General features: G+C 39.7%; 1 protein-coding gene and 1 long non-coding RNA gene across 4 annotated transcripts in view; one reads left to right on the top strand and one right to left on the bottom strand.

The window, feature by feature from the left end:
- LOC120718940 (protein kinase C and casein kinase substrate in neurons protein 1-like) overlaps positions 1-18,507 on the bottom strand; it is a 35,702-nt gene extending 17,195 nt beyond the window's left edge. The window contains exon 1 of one of the 3 annotated variants that reach the window (XM_040007706.1): positions 18,016-18,507. The gene's annotated coding sequence lies outside the window, so the exon portion shown is untranslated. The other 2 variants (XM_040007708.1, XM_040007707.1) reach the window with 2 other exon arrangements.
- Positions 2,394-14,063, top strand: LOC120718951. The gene is made up of 2 exons (XR_005692599.1): positions 2,394-3,066; positions 13,793-14,063. It is a non-coding gene; the product is annotated as an uncharacterized LOC120718951 (long non-coding RNA).
- Positions 18,508-22,196: the final 3,689 nt, after the last annotated feature.

Here is a 22,196-nt window from a genome sequence, read left to right on the forward strand (position 1 = left end):
TCAAATTCTAGATTTTAAACCTGATTGAGATACTATAGCATGACCTAAACAGGTCATTCATGCACAAAAACGCTTCAGCATGGCTGAATTACAACATCCTGCAAAGTGAGTCAAAATTCCTCCACACCAACGTGAAAGACTTGCAAGGTATTGCAAATGCTTGACTGCAATTCTTGTTGTCAAGGGTGAGACAGCCAGTTACTTTTTCACACAGGGTAAGTTAGGTTTGGACAGAGTTGATAAATTGAATTATTATTTAAAAACTGCATTTTGTATTTACTCAAGTTACCTCTGTCTGTTACTAACATTTTTTGATGATTTGAATCGTGTGAGGGGGAAATTCCTTTTCCATAGCACTGTATATGAACACAAGAAGAGCAAAAGGGCAGACTTCACTTTCTAAATCAACATGCAAACGTGCATTTATGTTTAATGAAGTTAAATCCATACACTGTAAACAGTCAACTTTATGATGCAAGACAACCTCATGCAGCTCAAAATTTAAGTAGCCCTAAAGTAGCAGTTCTTAATCCTAGCAGCCAAGAAACGCCATTGGTCCAGCACCCTGTCCCACAGCCAAGTCACCCAATAAGCTTTGGCATCAGTGACTACAATACCTAGTGACATCAAAGCCAGTTAAGCTCTGGCACAATACCAGTGTCCCACCTCATAGCCAAACGTGGAACACTAATTCAATATTACACAATGTTAATGATTAGAAAGTATTAGAGGTAATTCCACAAGCATGTTCACAAATTCCTTCAGACATCCAGGAGCGTCGCTGTAGTCAAAAATGTCTGAGGGATTGTTTTTAGTATTTATGACAGGCAAGAACTTTGAAGTGAGTTTAGTTATTAAACAAAACACATAAAGAAAGTAATAAAATGATATTGGTGAACATTTTATGCCCAAGAACTCAAACGTCATCAGTGTAAACTTAGAAGGTCCAGCAGCACAAAGAGAATACATGACAGAAAATTCACAGTTTTGGTCCACTGTGAGAGTGCTCTGTGTCCCAAGAGACAGAGGGGCTTATACTGCAGTTATTGAGGTTAATCCACCTGAGTGGCTGTGAACACACCTCTCATTCCCTTGTGATTTAACTGGGAGGAATGTTACAGAAAAAAACTAAACTGTAGCATCATGGTAAGCTTGGTACAGATGGTGCTAAATGAAGGCTTGTATAATAACTTAACACCCAAAGCATAGCAACACACACAAAGAAATATTACAACAATAATAGCTGTTTTGTGCAAATCCATTTGAATGTGTCTTGCAAATTGAAAATCACAAACAACCCACACACTGAAAAAAACAACAAAAAAACCCGCTGACAAAGCAATCCGTTTTGTAATCTTAATGTTTTTGAAACCTGTTTTGATTGTGGACAAAAAAAGGACATAACTGAGAGCTACAATCCAGCCTTCTGCATATTCACGTACCATGTTTGACTCCATCACTGCAAAAGAAAAAAGAAAACCAATATCCAAATTTGAAAACACAGCGCAGCTCCTTAAAACAGCAAACTCCTTAAACTGTAGTCCAAATATGTCCTTTACATCAGCTCTTAAAACGATAAACGATATGTTGCAAATTTTATTTCTGCAGCTTTGACCTCTGTGGCCGAAGTAAACCCAGAGAGGACGATAAGTCTGACCAAACCAGCGTGTCTCAGAGGCTGAGGGATAATCCCGCAGTGTGCCATTTGAATAGCTTTAGAGGGGGAGGGAGTTCACGAGCAAGAAGAGCAAAGAGGCGGGTAGGACAAGTGAGACAGAAAGACGAGAAGTGTGAAGAGGAATTTATTGTTGATGAAACATATATTGTACACCAACAGGACAGCGCTATTGTGAGACTCCACATTTGTCAGTTTTGTTTTGTTTTTTCCCAAGGAGTTAACTTTTACCAGCATTACAAATGCACTGCTGACACACCATGGCTCAGCACTCCTGTTTACAGTAACATAACACACGTGAAACCAGCCTGTACCTCATGAGCAGAAACTGCTTCCAAGAGAATTAAAGAAAACTGCTGATCCAAGTGTCACAAATGTTCTTAATGCAGTCAGAAGGCCCAGTGTTGACAAGCCTTTTAAAGCACTGAATGGGAACCACAGCAAACATGTAAGCTTGTTACAGTAAGAAGATTTCCACGAGATGAACTAACTTTACTCCAGCACATTACCAAGCCATCTCTTTCCACTCTGAATATAGACAATGGCATTTCAGAAAGGCAAAGTTGGTTACCCGAAATGAATTCAGTAACAGTTTCGCGCTCTACAGTAATAAAAACGACTAATATCTTAAATCGAAGAAACTAATAAAAGCAGCAGCTTGTGTTTTCATATGCAGTTGGTTTTTGTTAAACTATGGTTGTTGACTGTGTTTGATTGAGCTCAGCATGCCATCTCCTTCTACTGACTGAGTAAAAGAGGACGCATGAGAAGAAAGGGAGGCCTTTCACTGAGAGAGAGAGTGACGCGGACTGAGAATGAGGAGAAGAGAAGAGGAGGAGATGGAGCTCCAGATGGAGATAGGGAGGGATGTGTTAGGAGAAATGAGGAGGGACAAAGGCTGGGAGAAAGTACAGCACGGTCAGGACAAAGTGAGGGGCTGGTCAAGCAGCTAGGCTGTTCTCGAGCGAAATAGAGAGAGAGCCACGGAGCCAGAACGGCAGCTGACGGTACAAAGATGTGATTCATCTCACGGTGCAGCACAGCATAAGCAGGCTGGTGGATGTTGCCAGGAGACAGAGCTGCCTAGTGCAGACTTCACACACGTCGTAACAGCCAAGGCTGTCGTTATAAGCCAGCCATGTGACCGATGCTTTAGACAAAAGCAAGAAGGCTGGTTCGGTGACGCTCTGTCAGCTGTCCATCCAATAGCCAAGTTGTAGGAAGTCCCTGAGTGTTAGCGCCAGTGTACACAAGAGGGTAACTCGAGGAGACCAGTGGTGCACTGAACTGAAATGGAGAGAAGAGACCTTAAAGAAACAGCACGCAAAACAAGGCAGAGCAATAGACTGAAAGACAAACAGGAAGGGAGGAAAAACCAGCGAGGATGGAAGGTGAGGAGAGTCTTATTTCGTATTCATCAGCTGAACATAAAATGCTGTGAGCCCTAGCAGCGCTCGCTGAAGCATGGAATAGGAGAGTCAAATGTAAACTGACATGTTGATCCAAATGGGGAGTGTGCAGCAGTATTTGGGGATGAAACACCCTTCATGTTCCACTGTTTTGGCTAATGGCTAACATGGCCACTGGAAAAAAAAGCAGCTGAAACTGCAAAATATTAATAGAATTTTCCTTCTGACGAAAAGGAGGAAAATTATGACAGAGATGAGCTACACAAACATTTTTTTATGTACAAATTCTTGTTCTTATGTACGTAAACATCACTCAGACTTGTGCTACTGCATTGCTGATGTCTTTGCAAAACTAGAGCTTTGTCTGAAAATTCATATCTTAAGCATAAGTATGTAGACACTGACAAGTATGGCTTAGAAGGTACATTGGAATACGTGGGCTGTGTACTCACAGTGCTCAAAAAGTTGGCAATGGCACACTATACTTATATAGTGTATCCATCCTGGGGCTATATGATAAATGGAAAGAGCACTGAAAAAGATTCAGCTATGTGTCACTGACAGTGCCAATGCTAGGTAGCTAAAGTGGCAGATTTTTCCAGGAATAAAGTCAGATGTGATGTGGAATTACTGGTGTTTATTTTTTGCTAAACTGACTTTTTTACTGTAACAGAATTTAGTATTAGTAAACCTAGTGTACCGTGTGAAACTATGTACTATTTTGTCAAGCTTTTGGAAGCTGCTAATCTCTGGAACTGTGGTTGAACAGGTTGTTGTGTTATTTAATGTATATAGTATAAGTGTATTTAGCATGACTTTTTAAGAACACCTTTATGTTTTATTGTAAAGCACTTTGGTTTTACATGTGCTATAGAAAGACAATTACTTATTTATTTACATTGTGGAATTTTAGAGCTAACTTTCTGTCACTTACAAGGATAACGGGCATTATTCATGAGTCGGAGATCTAACTTTATCGCACCGATTCTTCTCATTTCACACAACTAACTAAAACTGCAATCAAATCGAGTGTTTAGTAAGCCTTGTAAATATATTATTTAATTTATTATATTTATATATTGTTTAATTTAGTTCAGTCTGTTACTGTTCTTATTGTCTTGTAGCAACTCTAACCACACAATTAGTAAAGGATTCTGATTCTCATAACCAATAAAATTGAACTGACTAGACTTGAACTACAATTGAATTAACAGCTATCAGCATATTTTTCAAAATAAAATAAAACACAAGTATCAACTTTATTATGGTGCAAGATAAACTCTTTAGGAGTACTCTTCTAGGAACAACAATTTTTCAGCCTGGAAGAAACATAGTCTTAGCCAGCCAACTTAGCCAGTGTCAAATCATAATGTCATTTTACCTTTCCTGTCGGGCACAACAACAACGCATGCCCCCCAATGATTATTTAATACCTAAAAAGGAGCTACTTCAACAACCTTCCCCAAAAGCCAATATTTGGCAAAAAATATGCAAGAAAACTGTTTCTGCTACACTTGGTACCAACAAACTTGCTTCTCTACTTCAAGCACAACTGGGCTATTAAGGAGGCAATTCTAGTGATGCACAACCCCAATGTAAACAATGACTCCACCGAGCATTGCTGGAACACTTGCTAAATGCACTACATGTGACATAAAGAAGAAACAGTGGATGAAGTTACATGGTGGTAAAGGAGTGCTTTAAGCCACCGGGTAAAGCACTCAAGCCAAGATAGAATATCCCAGGTAGAAAATATTTTTCAGGTTTTAATTTTATTAGATGACAATATTTTTCAGGATCCTGAAGAGTTACAAAGGAAACTAAACAATTCTTTTCTACTTCACATTTCAACTGAAAAACACCACCTAGGTTACTTTTGTACTTACATTTGACTTATACTGAGCCACTGTATATAATGCTTGGTCATTACTATTGCACTATAATGCTGCTGCTGGCACCTTGAGGCAATAGATTCACACTTCGAATGAGGTAGTCTGCCATCAATGAGAGTCGCTAATTGGAAAAGAAGGACAGAAATGCCCTTCATGTTGTTTGCACTAATTAATGCTGCTGCCTGTGAGCTGCAGTCAAAGATAAAACATTTCATAGTATTTCATAATATCATCATTGCAAAGGTCCTTGAATTACTCCAATAAAATTTTGAGGTTATATCGACCCTATCGTGTTCTTATTGTGGCTAAACACCAGCAATGTTTCATTCATAGTTTCATCAGAAAGTATAAAATCAGAAAGCAAAACATCTCTTGTCTATTGGGGACAAAATAACTACCAGAAAGTAATGAAGGAAGGAATCTGCTTCATCCTAACCTACTGTGATGAGGGCAGACCTGACTCTTATACCCTGAAGCAACAGAATGCTGCTTTCAATCTGTCACCAGCATCAAACTCATCAAATATTCTTCCAATTAATTTGTGTTCATAACCGCAGAGCAGTTACTTATCACCAGCTTCAGATTTCTTTATCTGATCCCAGAAGCTACATACTATGAAGTAAAATCTAAGTCCCTGCTGGCCTTTGCTTGTGCAGAGTAGCTGCACGGGTCATCAAACATGCACGGGATGACTCAGCTATCTGCTCTGTGCTATTGCACAAGAATACAGTTTCTGCATAACTTCTGGATGGATTATATGATTTTAAATCAATATCTATTGTGTGCATAATAGCGTGAATCAGCCAGATTTTTTATTGTTCAGCTCCCGGAACAGAAGCTCACACAGTAGTTCCTAAGCAGTGAAATGTGACTAATGCAAAAGAATTATTAAAATTTTACAGTGATTTTATATGGAATTTTTCTCTCTCTTCCCCCACCCACAGGGAGGGCAGAGGTTATTGCCATCTACAGGTCACATGGAGCTGTTAGGGACTGAGAGGGGTAGATGCTGACATACCAATGCTGCCTGTTATATGACAGCCAACTGTGTGTCAGTTTCAAACAGTTTAAAACAGGATTCGGGTTCAATCGTTTACTACATAGTTTCAATTTCACCACAGAGAGAAGGTAATGGCCTCTCTCAGTGAGACTAATTTGCAAAGCACAAAAGAAACAAAAGCTATTAACAATATTTTTAGCAAAGAAAAATATCTGTTTCAAAAAGTGAATTAATCAACCACTAACCAAGCACTTAAATACTAAACGATGATTAAACACTGACAGTCAGATGTCCACCGTTGTCGTGGTGATGCAGTGGTTATTCACGGTTCTCCAAGTTGGTTGGATTTTGATCTTGGGTTTGTGCCTGCTGTCTGCATTCGAGTCCTCTCCTCTGTGTTGCGACATCACTGTCTAACTAGTTGATCCTAAAACCACCATAGATGCTCAGTTGAGTTGAGGTCCAGTGATTGCTGAGGCCTTAGCAACCATTCATTCATTTTTATCCTCCGCAAGCCATTCAGTGAGTGCTAGTGGGGGGCATTGTCCTGATAGAGACTACTCCCATAGAATAGAGAAAAGCTTTATTTATTTTTAGTGACCCTTCCTGGTTAAGCAGACCCAAACCATGACCGCAAACTGCACACAGCCACTGGAGGATCTCCTCACTGTAGGGGTCAAGTATTCATTATTTTCTCTCCAATTCATCGTCGTCTGCAGATCGGAAGGGACAACTGAATGAAGGTCTCCCAGAGGTCTCCAGTGTTCAAATGCTTTTTTTGGCAGAAGGATTCATTTCACACTCGGCGGCCCATATAGAAATACACACAAATACAAGCACACATTTGCTACAAGCATTGTGATTTATCACAGTGTCTGGAGCACTGCTGCAGTGGTTATGTAACTATCAAGCCTCTTGCCACAAGCCTCCTGGTGACAGTGGTGAATAAGAGGGAAAACGACAAGGGGAGGGCGAAGAGAGATGGACAGGAGAAGCAGAACAGAGTCGAGGAGGGGGAGACAGACATGTTGTCATGGGGTGTGATGAAGAAATGAACTGCAGACATGCAGCAGTGCCTGAATGTTGCATTAGAGAGGATGGAGGCCTCTGGTTCCAGTCCAGTTTCTGCTAATGTCCAGGCAGTTAGAAGAAACAGAGGAAGGCAGTGAATAAATAAGCATGGCAATAATCAATCTGGGAATGTAGCTCTTTAAACCTACCAGCTTTCCGCCTTCTTATCATTTAGTTGCCAGATGCTGCTCTGAATACTGATGGGCTGCCTTTCAAACCAATGTCTGTATGTGTCTATGTGCATTTGTGAGAAGAGGGAGTGGGAGGTGCAGTTATTACAGAGAGGGTGAGTGTGCTGCAGATTATTTTAAATTCGATACTTCAAGTTTGATAAACCATATCTATCTATATATATGTATAGTGAGAGAGAGAGAGAGAGAGAGAGAAAGAGATACAGATGGGCATACTGTAGATGGCTAAACAATGGGGCATAGTGATGGTGCAGAAGCAGAGGAAGACAGAGGAAGATGTATACCAAATGATGCCAACATTAAGAAGAAGGAACATGGGGATCCTTGAAAAATACTCAAGGCTGAGAGAGGAGCTAGAGATGGTGTGGAAGACAAAGGCAACGGCAGTTCCCGTGGTAATCGGAGCACTCGATGCAGTGGCATGGAGCCACTACAACTGGGTGAGTGGCTCCATGAGATCCAAGGAACAACATCAGAGACCTCTGTCCAGAAGAAGAGTACAGCACTAGGAAAAGCAACAATACTGTGTGTGTGTGTGTGTGTGTGTGTGTGTGTGTGTGTGTGTGTGTGTGTGTGTTTATAGTGTGTTGACGAGGTACAACACAATGCTAAAGGAAGGAGGAGCCCGAACATCAGTGGGAGATATCCTCATGCATTTAAGGTGTTGAATGCGAAAGCAGCTAACCTGACAGAAAAGATCATGGCTAAGCTGGAAACCTGGACCCTCTGTTGATAGCTGGACTAAAAAAAAGCAATTTGAATGGCTGAGACACACTCTGAATGGCTAACTGAAGGTTGGACAGTCCTAATCCCTATAGAATCTCCAGAAGGGACTGGTCCCATCCAACTACTGGCCAATAACGTGCCCCAGAACAACATGGAAGCTTCTGTCAGACATCATACCAGCTAAGATGAACAGGCACATGGCTCAATACATGAATAGGGCCCAGAAAGGAACACCAGAACAGAATCACCAGAAGTGCAAAACCCCAGCTCCTAGTAGATAGGGCAGTCACTCAAGACTGCAAGACTAGATTAACCTTTGCACTGCCTGGATTGACAGCAAGAAGGCCTATGACTCAGTGCTACACACATGGATCCTGGAATGCCTAGAACTGTACAGGATCAACAAGCTCCCAATAGCTTTTATTAAGAACTCATTTGGCCACAACATTGGAGGCCAACTTCAAACCAATAGCACAAGTCAATATCAAGTGCAGGATTTACCAAGGAGATGCTCGGTCACCACTGCTTTTCTGCATAGACTTTACATCCTGCTGGGATAATAAGCTGGCCAAAGAGATAGAAGTAATTTACATCAAGACAAGAAAGCTCCTTACCATGCATGGAAGGTTTCAGCTCATGTTCAGTACCCTGAGACTACGTGGAAGGATGGAGGCAGAGGACTAGTGAGTTTCAGAACCATTACCCAGGATGAAACAACAAAGATCTACATGTACATCAGGGAGAAGGCCACAACTGATCATGTGCCCAGTTAATACCTCAGACAGCAGAAACCTGAGAAGGGAGAGGAGCAAAAAGAGGAATCATCATGGAAGGACAGGCATGCCTGCATGGCATGTACTACGGGTAGATAGAATTAGTGGCTGATATTGAGAAATCCCACACAGCTGGATTGAAAGACAGCACAAAGGCACTAACCATGCCAGCGCAGGAACAAACTCTAAGCAAAAGATCCACAAAGACTGGGTGTAAATGACCTTTAAATTTGGTAAAATTTTCACATATGTTTGTTTGAAAGGTACTTCGGTTTTATTTTGAAATCCATGCTTTTATTTTGAAACAGGAAACTGGCGCAAAACCTTTAACGGGCTTGTTAGTAACGTTTGTTTTAGGATATGGTAAGTAGTGTGCCTTAAAGTGAAAAATATGTACGTTTCCTGTGCCAATTAGTACCTGGCTGACAGTGGCACAAGGTTTGTTAATGTTTCCTTTAATGGAATAAGTTATGTGCAATCAAAATGTCCTTTAATAGAGTTTATGTTATGTAGTTGTAAGCTAGTGAGGTGATATAGTGAATTGAGTGATGTAAATTTGATGTGTATGCTAAATGTGAGCAGGAGAAATTTGTTTTCCTTGATATTTTGATGTTATGGTAGTAATATTGTTGGTTTTGTTTTGCTCCTAGCTCTTACGGTGTCTTCACTGAACGTTGCAATGAAAACTTTTCCAATAAAACCTCTGTGAAGCATCAGTATAAGAGACCATCATTCAGCCAGGGATGCTACACTGGGGGCTACCACACCAGCGAAAACCCCAAGTACAGACTGTGCAAATATGCCCCTGAGACAATCCAGCACATAACAGCAGGGTGTAATATACTACCAGGCAGGGCATACATGGGACCCCAGAACCCAGTGGCTGGAATAATATGCAGGACGATGCATACTACACCAAGCTACATATACACATAACATAGCTATACCAAGTGATAGCAAGATCAGTAAGAAGGAACATGAGAAGCTTGAGAAAAACCAAGGGCTCACAGAGGAGCTAGAGAAGGTATGGATGGTGAAAACAACAGTTTCTGGCCCCCAAAGTGCACAGATGTGTTTCACTACGGGTAACTGAGTAAAAGGATTTGCTTCTCGAAAGACTTTGAATTTAATTTAAAGTTTTAAAATGCATCTGTAGTCAGAGACAGTGCAACTGAAACGACCTTTCCTATGATCATATCAGCAGGAAACTGACAGGAGAAAATAAGCAACACTAGTTTATCCAGAGATGTGTCACTGTCCACTGTGTAATCACTTTACATTCCTATTTATACCCACTCACAAATCTCCCCATGTGTCCAGTCAGAGAGCTGGGGACTGAAGATCTGATACACAAACCAGACCTGAGTTGCAAAAATTTAGACCACGACTTGTTGGATCAGAGTCAGCTCATTTCCTGTTTGACTACTTTTTGACTACTAATTAATCTAACTAATTGATCAGATTTCACAATTTCAGACCATGGCAAACAGCAGCTGTGGTTTGAAATATGATTGCTTAAAGTTGGCACATAGCACTGTCTTCTGTTAATGTTTATCAAAAGTATTGACAACAAGCATTGCCAGTTTGGCTCACAAAGTGCTTCATGTTTATGTCTGATTATGAGCCAAGGCAAAACTGGTGGTTGCTAAATGTGGAAGAAAGAAAAATATGAATCCTGGTGGTAGCTGCCACCAGCAGGAAACAGTGATCAAGTGTAAATTTAAATCTGAAATTAGGAGGGGTTTACAGGCATTGCTAAAGGGTGTGGCTGAGATCAGACAAGACAATGAATAAAGAAGATTAGGGCTTTAATGCTAGTGGTTTACACATTCACCTAACAAGCAAAAGATCCCACCTTGATATCAGGAGGAGACACAAATCCCTTCGGGGTTGTGTCAGGAAGGGCATCTGGTGTAAAAATCTGCCAAATCAAACATGTGGAGGTACCTGCTGTGGTGACCCCTTGTGAATAAGGAAGCAGCAGGTGAGTAACATGAATCCATTTTGCCCATACAGACAGAATAATATCTGGATACAGACTGGATAGAGTTTTATAAAAGTCTTCTATGGTGTAGGTCACTTCCTGATTATGAAATACTGAACAAAATAGGGACATTTTAATTTAATGCAGTTAATTAAATAGAAATCATAAAAGAAGAATTGACACAAAGCAAAAATGTAGCTTGACGGTAGTAACACTGAAAAAGAGAGCGTGGTTTAAATGGGAAAAAGTAGAAAAGCTAACAGGTATAATGAAAGAATGAGAAAAAAATGTGTCAATGATCTTCTATGTGTGCTACATATTCCAGGATACTTTGTTTACTAATAAAAACAATCTATATAGGTTCTTCTGACCCAGCTTTGTCTTAGTCCAAACTGCACAACATCCCTGGAGAAGCCTTTCTGAGCTGAGCCATCATGTTCCGATGAGCCTTCTTGCATATACAAACACCAGACTGTGCTCATCAAACAGATGCTTAACCTCCCCGGCGCAGTGAAATTCTGTCCCAATGCCCACAGAACAAAGAGATCAAACAAGGAAAATCAATAGCTCCTCCTGGGTAATCATTCTTTCCTGTGAGACGGGGAAATCTACTCCTAGTGAGATAATAAAAATAAAATCTAAGATAATCTCTTCTAAGAAAAGAACACGAGAATATGTTGAGTCAAAACATTAATGCTACCATAGAGAGTACAAGTCAGTCAGTTTGATTGTTGGAGTAGCTAGGAAACGGAAATCCAACCCTTTAATTGCATTGTAATCCTACATCTAATCATGCAGTACACGACACAAAGTGCACCACTTACGGAATAATACAATTTAAAAGTCTCCAATAAGCAACAAAGATGACCTGACCTTCAGTTTGCCCATAAAAAGGCTGCGACAGTCTCATCAAATATTAACACCAGTGTCAAAGAGCTATTAATTAACTCAAGTGGTGCATTTAGCATTATACATAAAAAAAACTGTTCAAATCTGTGGGTCTGTGCTCGGCATCGTCCCTTTGACATCAATCCGCATCTTCAGATTAAACTTAGCTTCCAGCACACAGGACAATTGGCACAAACACGAACAACTCACCTTCTCCACCAATGGGAGGTCAGATTTCCATAAACCTAAGAGAGAGATAGTTGTCGGTCCCCTGCAGGAAAACAAAGCATGAGTTTTTTTCTTTTTCTTTTTTAACAGGAAGTTGGTTAAAGTGCTGCTACTTCACCTAATTGGAATATAAATGAAAATCAACCCCAGGTGTGTCAAAACAGAAGTCACCTTTATGGCAGAAGGTTATTAAGAAATTATCTGGGTTTCAGTTTAAACTATCACAGTTATGGAGAGATTATAAAACTCTGCATAGAGCAATGGGGTATATTTAATAATACCAGTTTCTTTTGTACACTTTAACCACTAATGCACCACCTGCTGAATATAATTAATGCTGGGATGATTAGAATCTAGTCAAATATAGTAAACTGTGATGAAAATGGTGTGGGGAAAAATGACTAATTTTGGTGTGAAATCTGCAATATGGTTTGGATCGGTTGATGCAAATGATAATTTATATGTTCAGCATTTGTTTTTTTTACAGATTGAAGTCTTTCTGCTGTCACTGACACGTGTGACTGCCTCAGGCCCACACAGAACACAAAATTCAACAATAATGCTGAATCTTAGAAAAAAAACAATGCTGAGCACCAATTTAGCCGAGTTGGTTTCCCAGGTTACATCAGTGTCTAATTAACTCATATTATTTTGACATTTAAGTTTCAAGCTTAAAAAAATGCTGTTTTCCATGTATGCCTGTTTGACTTTATAGAAAAAGGTTAACAAAGTTTACTGTTACAACAATGTATAACGTAAGCGAGATTGTGTTAAAACCATTTTTCAACCATATTTTTCACGAAGCAGGAACTCCAGCAACACTTGAGGGAAGATGAACAACTTTAATAATAGACCAACGCGTTTCGGCTTGTGGCCTTCATCAGGGTCAACCATATTTTTGACATGTTTCATTCAGTAGATCGTTTTATTCTATGCACAAATTATTCCTTTGGCATTTGCCGGTATTTTTATTTCCAGGTATAAATATAAAAAAGGCAAATTACTACCCAGTGTGAAACCTTAATAATTAAAAACAGAAGTGAAGCTTCAGCTAATGCAGGCACAGTCAATATTTCCACAGAGAGGAAATTAATGGACAACATTTGACCATTTATCAAGCAAAATATTGAAAGTCCACCGGTTCTAACTTGAAATGTGATAATTTGGTGCTTTCAATCATTTAATAAATTCTGGTGAAAGGAAATATCACAGAGTCTGAGGATGTGACTTTAGCCTTTAGAAATGTCTGAACACCATAGCTGACAGATCTAATTATTTAGTAATTAAAATAACAGTAAGCTTGGCTCCAGCATCATGCTATCGTGCTTATATCGTACAGCCACCTTGTCTTTAATACCAAAATATTCAATGCTCAATGTCAATGACGCTATAAGTAGTTCAATTCAGCTTTACTTTTCCTCAAAAATGTGATTGCTTTTGGAAATCATCTGTGCTTCACAGTGTGCTTGAATCTTTCTCTGTGTATACCCCTCACTGTGTGCTCAGCTGAGCTGCTGCATCCCATGACCATGATAAGCAGTTTAGGTAATGGACGGGTCGACTGAATTCAGGCAGAGAAGTGATGAAGCAACCCACACATCAAATGAAACAGCCTGAGAAATGCCAGCTCTATTCGATGCCTAACAGCAAGCAGTCTGCTGGTTATGCTTCAAATTCTTATAAAAATGCTGATTCATGGTCACTTCACTGTGACCACTGGTGCTTTTCAACTGAGTATTTATATTTCTCAAGTTCCAAAGTCTTCTAATTGAAGAATTATTATTACTGGCACACTTTATGCCCTATTGGGAATGTTCCTCCCTTTATGACCACAGTGTACCTGTCTTCTGATGGCAGCTTCCAGCAGGACAACACACCATGCTACAAAACTTAGTACAAACTAGTTTCTTGAACATGTTAACAGTGAGTTAACTCTACACAATTGGTCTCCACAGTCACCAGATCTCAATGGAATGTGGTGGACACTCATCATGGATTTGCAGCTGACAAATCTACAGCAACCGTGTGATGCTATCATGCCAACATGGACCAAAGTCTCTGAGGAATCTTTCCAGCACTTTGTTGAATATTTGCCTTAAAGAGTTAGAGCAGTTCTCAAGGCCAAAGGAGGCCCAAGCCAGTATACGAAAGGTGTACCTAACCAAGTGGCTAGTGAGTGTAAAACAGGCAACTGCTCTCGGAAAACATAGTATCAAGTTAAGATGACCAACAGAAAAACATGTGGCTCTCCTATTCTCTCTCTCTGTGTGATTATGTTTATGAGGAAGACACCCACTAGTGTTCAGCCCTCTCACCCGACCTTCTGCATCCATGTACTTATTAATCAAAACATCAACAGACCCACTGATCTAGAAACCATTCATACCAGAACTGATAAAACTCCAGGGATTCGTGCGCTGGAGGTGCACACCAGGACTCCATTTTGAAATGCCCAAAAGATCACGACACAAACTGGGGCTTCTGCTCTGCCTCAGGGTGAGCCACGGCTTCAAGATGATGACTCAGAGGAGGCAAACGCCGACATGTTGTGATGACGCTGCATGAACGACTCCGGGTAACATCGATGTAATTCATTAGGGTCCACCGCAGGATAAACAAGAATAATGTTACCTAGTGATATGTGCGTAGTGTTTCTCATCCTGTTCACATGTACATGTGTGATAAAATTGTTTCCTCCTAATTTTTCTTTAACTAAAATCAACTCCACTATGATGGCATCTGGCTTTTCTTAATATCTCTGGATTTGAGCAAAAATCATAGCCATGGAAAGAGCTTCAGAAAAACAAAATGAGAATCCTTGTGTGGTGTGAAAAGCACCGCAGATGTTTTTGATAATCTCTAATGTCATAAATCTTGTGCCAAGGACAGGAGTCTTCCCGGTGTGTGTCCTCCTCTGCACGGAGAGAAATGAGACACTCCGGCTGCCCTTCAGGCTCTCTGTTCTTACATTGGCTCTTTTTTCACACCTTGTCAGACAGCACTATCTCTTCTTTTCACAGAGGAACAACAGCCCTTAACCCTTTCATCAGCAAACACATTAGAGAAGGCCCCACTATTTCACACGTTGTCCTGTTTCCCACACCTACGTTGTTCCAGAAACACCGGAGACTAACAACAACAAAAAGGTCACCAACAACACCTCTTTGTGAGACATTTAAACAGACAGAAACACAACCGACAGAACAGCGTTTCAGACTATTTGAATGCATCAGTGTTCGGCACCCATTCCTGCATTAGCCTACAAATTGTCATGATTTTGTAATAAAAAATCAAAAGCAAACTGACTGAAATAAAAGCTCATCTGAAAACAAATTGCTGTGTTCTAAGTAAAACGAATTCCCTTTAATTGGCATGGAATGCATTCAGCAGTACTCTGTATTGATCCTCCCCTTCCATTTAGCAAAGCAAACCTCCATTGGGAGCGGTAGAGCCCATATGTCAGATATTCCACATTAAACAGAGGAACAAACAATCAAATGACAATAGCTTTAACTGCAATGCAACTCATAAATCCCACGCTGGTGTTAATCCTTTCCCAGTCATTGCAGACAAGGCCAAAAGTTGGATTAAAAACAATCTAAAAAAAACTTCCTAAAACTGTTAGTTAAGCTTGCATGGGCATTCCTGATAAAATGTTCACATAACAACTATTCTGTTAATGGTTAAAGAAAACCACAGATCAAGCCACTGATTACATGATTGCAAGTCATAATTAAACTCAAACACATAGTTCCTGAGCAGGAGGATGTTTGCCACAATCAAAAACAAAACAAGCCAAGCATGAAAACAGAAGGTGAACAGTAATGCAGACACACTGTAAACACTATGGGAAGTGAGCGCGGGCAAACATTTCTAGAAATTCAACATGCAGCTCAATGACACGGAATAATCTCTGAATTAACAGCTCACATATATAGAAAGAAAGCAGCTTGATTTAAAGAGTGGAATTACTCTGCTTGTAAGCTTGTCTATTTATTTATTTTTTATCATAGCTCGCAATGTGTCATCATATTTTCATCATCATATCATTTTGTCAATATTTAACTCTCAGAACTAAAATGTACAGTGTTGAATATACACAGCAAACAACAACAGAATGAGCCTGTTCAAACAAGATTGTCTACCGCACATAAATATGAGTATTTCAAAAATTCCTATTGGAGAGAACATCATCACACACATCACAAATTGTGGATATCATTCTAACACAGACTTTTCCTTCTAATTAAGTTGATTTGCATTTGGTGCATGTCGTCATACCTGGGCAATATCTCGCTAAAAGTTGAATGAAAATGTTTTTTCTCCTCTCATATTCAAGCCTTAATATGTGTGAAACCATTCAAATGATTTGGACTGTTTTAAAATAATATTTTGTGCCTTATATATGACATGCTATAGATAAACTATAGGTTTCTTACCTGCAAACATATGGATTTTACAGGCCCTTAAATGGATTTAAAGCATCCATCATTCTTTGTTAACTGAGTTTGATAGATAGATAGATAGATAGATAGATAGATAGATAGATAGATAGATAGATAGATAGATAGATAGATAGATAGATAGATGAAGTACACAAGAGTTCCAAGCAATACACTTTCAACTTGTCTCGACAGTGAAAGCTTAAGAGTCTGCTAATAAATAGCAGGTACTCTTTAACTCTCCTTTCTGCAGTACAATTGGATTAACCCCCCTGAGAGTATCATCATCTCGTCTCTGCAGCCTAGTGTCGAGCTCTCTTGGGGGCACCTTGGATGCTGACAGAAATGCACTCCAGCAAACAATAAATTCAGCACCAGGGACAGCTCCAAAACAGGCAAGGGGACACAAGTGACCTGTCTGTCATCTGCTACTCCACCGTAAGAATTTAACTCTAGAGGATTTCATTTAAATGAACACCCTCACCACCACCACAAACAACAACAACAAAACACAAGTTAGCCTTTTAATCAATCATGCAGTCTCACAGAAAAGCTAGCTGTATGGTTTTAGGCAGGAATGGATGTTTTGGTTGAAGAGAGGGGGGAACAGGAGCTACACGATTTGGGAATGTGATGCCCCAGCTTCCATTAACCAGTCCCTGCAACATATCATCCTCCTCCTCCTCATCATCATCATCGGCACATCTCAGCACAAGATAACATGCCTTTTGCTAAACGCATAACTATGAGACGCTTTAGTCAGCTGTAAGCCTGGATGCATTTCAGCGGGAGCAGATTTGATGAATGATTAAAAGACCACATGCACCTAATCCCATGTAGAAAACAGGATGCTCCTCCTCTGTGGTGCTGTTGGTTTGTGTGAGAAAAACAATGACGCTAGAGATGGCTCCTCGCTGTGCTGTGACAACCAATTACATAACGCCAGAGCGGAGTGTTCTCATGAGCATTTGCGTCCATTTCGCCAAGAAACCATAAAATACAGAACGAGGCGATTTTTGATTACTATGCAACTTATAAGCACACATCAAAGCACCCTTCATATAGATAGAACACTTAATTATACGACTTCTTTGATCGACGCAGTTTAGATTCCTGGTCTTGTTTACCAATTTGGCACACGGAAAATAAACATAAAATGACAATCCTGTCTTAGTCTTGGCTACTGTCTTCATCAGCAATAGTGTACTTAGCACGGAAACAGTATTAATGTCTTGTAGAATATTTAAGCAAACCGTATTGCATTGCTGATACAATTGGCACGCTGGGGTCAATTTTGCTCAGCCCGCCAGTGGGGCAATAGAAAGAGCTGCAGAGTGGAAAAAAACAGCCTGCACCATCCTCTAATTTGAAGGGAATGGTGCACATTAGCTTGACGGTGCAAAACCATAATATACGACTCTATGGTACAGTTTCGCTTGTGGGTAACGCGTGCAATAGTAATTCTAGGTGATGCAAGATGGTCATCTTCACCCTTGGTGTTCCCAAACAACGGCACATCGTGTAACATGACGCATGCATAACTAAAAATTTGTTACTGAATCTGTAATACTTGGCAAGTGTCGCAGCAGAAGGGGGATCAGAGTTAATCCAGATGACAGGAGAGGATGCGAGACTCCTTTATCTCTGCGTCGCCCTTCGCGAAAAGGATGCTCAGCTTCTCTTTCGAGTGCAGCAATGTGGCATCAACAGAGAGCAAAACACACCAACTGACTTACCAGAGATGCTGCTCCTGCTGCTGCCGCTGAGGTGCACTACTGCCCGATAGCCTCTACTGCAAGTTATTCAGTATTTCCCCTTGCAGTGACAGAAGGTGACCCTGCGTTCTCTGCAAGACGCTGCATCCACGAGATCACGATGCACGCAGCAAGGGGGAGCTCCACAGCACAGGCATGCGTCGAGGGGGATGGCCCAGCTTTTCCTTTCAATGGACGACAGGAATAGACAGAAGGGAAACGAATGAGAAAATGTAAGATGGAAAAGACGGCTTTTAAATTCCATCTCCCAACACTGGCCACGTGGGCTTAGGAGAATTTACACTAGATATACACCCTCGAATCATTTTTATCGATATATTTTTATTATTTCATTTTTAAAATCAGAATTAAACCATTACCTATGGAATTATTAGCCAGTAGTAAGTTATTCTAATACGCATAATATCACATTTATAAATTATAAGCTTTTAAGAAATGAGGAGACCCCCCCCAAATGTAACTTCCATTTTCCAACCAATAGGGAAAGCACGTGGTATGACATGGCGTCACCGCCTTCCATTTAAACCACGCCCACGTTGCACTACGCTGCAAGGGAGGGGGATGGAGTGTTTTTGTGCTTTGGCTTCCTGACAAGCCCACTGACTCATCCACTGTTTCAAGTACACAAGAAAAATCTATTCACCTGCTGATTTATATGAGTGCACACACACAAAAAAAAATTCCCAAAACAAAACACTGTTTTCTTAATGACGTCATATAATAACAAAATGACCAAAGTCATAGTAAATATAGTAATGAAAACCAGTGACCTATCCACAGACAGGTAATATTGGACACCTTTTTTAGAGAATGTGGTGAAGTCTACTAGGAAAATACTTAAGCTGGTTCATCATTAGTGACAATCACAAATAAAAATTACAAACAAAAAGTTTCAATCAATCATTACCTGAAGAACTTCCTTGTTTTTGTTTTGTTAATTATTTGAGTTCCTGTATATATAACCATTACTCTCTCACAATCCATTACATCCTCACAGTGCAGACTCTTTCCATTACAACTGCACTCTGAGTTAATGGATTCCATGAGACACAGCACCAGCTGCCTTCAGCCTCTTATGGACAAGAGTGTAACAGATGAAACTAACTGACCAGTTTCTTACAGAAACAAATGGAAACACAACAATTAGATATCAGCAAAAATCTCTGTTGAATCAAGGATCTATTTGTTAACTTTCTTTTCTTTGCTTGTTTGTCGTACTATTCTTTTCAAGGCTGGATGTAGCAAAATTCCCTCAAGATACCCAAAACCAAACAGGGTGAAGAGACAATCCCTTTGCTTCAATGGAGATGATGTGGCCGGAGAAGCAAACACCTTCATGCAGATTAATCGGATGCTGTTTTTTCTGACTCTAATGAGCAATGATTTCATACTGAGGATGTAATTAAATTGCAGTTAGTACAGACTGTCTATTTCATCACTCCACTCACATGCTGCTGCCCTAGTTTTAATGATCAGAGTCTGAACAGTGAAATAAAAAGGCTCAAAAGCTGCAATGTTTGATGCCAAACCTTAAATCGTAGCCTACACAACACATTAACAGTGCACCCTCCAGTCGCCATTTTCTTAAATCACATTTACTTACTGACATCTAGTGGCGATTTACTGACAGTGCAAAATTTGTAACTGAACATGATATACATGCTTGAAGTACAGTGTGAGAGGCTGCTTCTGTCCTGTGTCACATCAAACACCAGTGTCCCAGTGCCAGTGGAAGCCATGCACACAAGCCATCACACTGCCTCCACCATGTTTTACAGATGATGTGGTATGCTTTGGATCATGAGCTGTTCCACATCTTCTCCATTATTCTGGTAGAGGTTGATTTTGTTTTTTGTCTGTTCAAAGAATGTTTTTTTCAGAACTATGCTTGGCTTTTTATTTAGATGTTTGTTGTTGTTGTTTTGCTTTTTTTTTTTTTTTTTTTTTTAGCAGCTTTTCTATTCTTGAGGCCTATGAGTGGCTTGGATCTTGCAATGAACCCTCTGTATTTACTTTCATGCAGTTGTCTTTTTATGGTAGACTTGGAAATCAATACGCGTACCTCCTGGAGAGTGTCGTTTGCTTGGCTGGCTGTTGTGAAGGGTTTCTCTTCACCACGGAAATGATTCTGTGATCATCCACCACTGTTGTCTTCCATGGACGTCCAGGGTTTTTTTGTGTTGCTGATTTCACCAGTACTATCTTTCTTTCTCAGGATGTACCAAACTGTAGATTTTGCCACTCCAAATATTGTAGCAAGTTCTTGGTTGACTTTTTTTCTGTTTTTCTGTTTCTGTTTTTTCCAAATGACAGCACCACACCTCAAATCAACTCCAGGCCTTTTATCTACTTAAATGATAATGACATAATGAAGGAATTATCTATCTATCTATCTATCTATCTATCTATCTATCTATCTATCTATCTATCTATCTATCTATCTATCTATCTATCTATCTATCTATCTATCTATCTATCTATCTATCTATATGCATATAGATATATAGAGATGTAATTTATTTATTTATAAAGCTATAACACATAACGCATAACACAAAAGCTAAGTAGACTCTCACTGTTTCCATGGAAATTAAGAGGCCAAAAAGCATCCAGGTCACACCAGATGCACTTGATTAACTGATCCTCGGCAAGTGTGAGTATCCCTGTGAAAAAAAGAAGTGTTCAGGTGCTTTCAACACAACACCAATGAGGAAAGATAACACCAATGTTCTTAAAGAAACAATTGTTGATGCATTTCCGTTTGGACAGGGTCATGAGGCCATTTGGAAACATCTGAAGTCCATCATTGTACAGTGAGAAACAAGAGGAAAAAACTGAACAGTTTCAAGTCAGTACAGCTTCGTTTTGTTGTATTTGAACAAACCACAAGACTTCTGGCACAGCATCCTTTGAACAGACGAAGCCAAAGTGGAGATGTTTGGCCATAATTCATTGTGCCATATTTGGCAAAAAGCTGAATATTAACAACATATTGTACCAATTGTCAAGCACAGCAGTGGAGGGGTGATGATTTGGGCTTGTTTTGTACTCAGAGAACATGAACTCCTATGTTTACCACAGTATTCTAGAGTTAAATGTGAAGCTAACTGTCTGATAGCTAAAGTTTGGCCTCATATGGGTCATGCAACAGAACAATGATCCCAAGCACAAAATGAAATCTATAACAGAATGTTTGAAAAAGAAAAAAAGAGTCAAGGTGCAATGGTCCAGTCAAAGTCCAGATCTCAACCCGACTGAAATGCTGTGGCAGAATCTCAAGAGAGCTGTGCATAAACAAATGCCTGAAAACATCAAGGAAATGAAGCAATGTTTCAAAGAAGAATGGGCCAAAATTCTTCCCCACACAGCTTCTGCATTTTGGCTTAAAGAATGACATGATGTAATATGTTAAATTTATTTGTTGTTTTTCATTTTGAGGTTCTATTTAATTGTAATAATAATTGTAGAAACTGTTAAATGATAAATAATAGTTAATCTATATGATGCACATTATCTTTAAAAACACTGATAAGTTTGTGGATTTTGATTTAGACCAGTCCAAAGTTTTCTCCAGGTAATAAAGCAGCAAACATGGCCATGTTAAATAGAGGTACAGATGAAATTCCCAATTTAGAATTGTTGTGCTTTTGAAATCAAATGTATAATTTATTCAGGAAGTGCTCAGTGTTTACCCTTGACTGAATGAGGATACATTTAAAGCTTTTAAGGACATTCAGAGATTCACCATATTACCGCAAAAGTACCTCCTTATTACACAGGATATAGTCATCATATCACATCATAGCACAATCTCTTTTACTTTAATGCTTTAACACAAATCAAACATTTATCCAAAGTTATTCGAAATATTACAGAATTAAATCTGATAAACAGATGCCTCCGTACTTTCTGTTCTCTTTTAGAAACCAACGGAGTTCTAGTGTGAAAAAGGTATTGAGCCATAGATGAGGTACTGTCATTTTTCCCTATTAGGGAGAGAAAACAAGAGGCTGTCAAATATGTTAGCTTGCCAGAAAGCTACTTACTTACTTAGTGCTTGTTATTTTAAATGATGTCACTTGAATCCTTGTTTTTTCCTCAAAATGAAGCTGATCAAGAAAGCTGCACAGAGGCTGCTGATT

Source organism: Simochromis diagramma, unplaced genomic scaffold (genome assembly GCF_900408965.1).
Source record: "Simochromis diagramma unplaced genomic scaffold, fSimDia1.1 OVJJ01000545.1, whole genome shotgun sequence".
NCBI lineage: Eukaryota > Metazoa > Chordata > Actinopteri > Cichliformes > Cichlidae > Simochromis > Simochromis diagramma.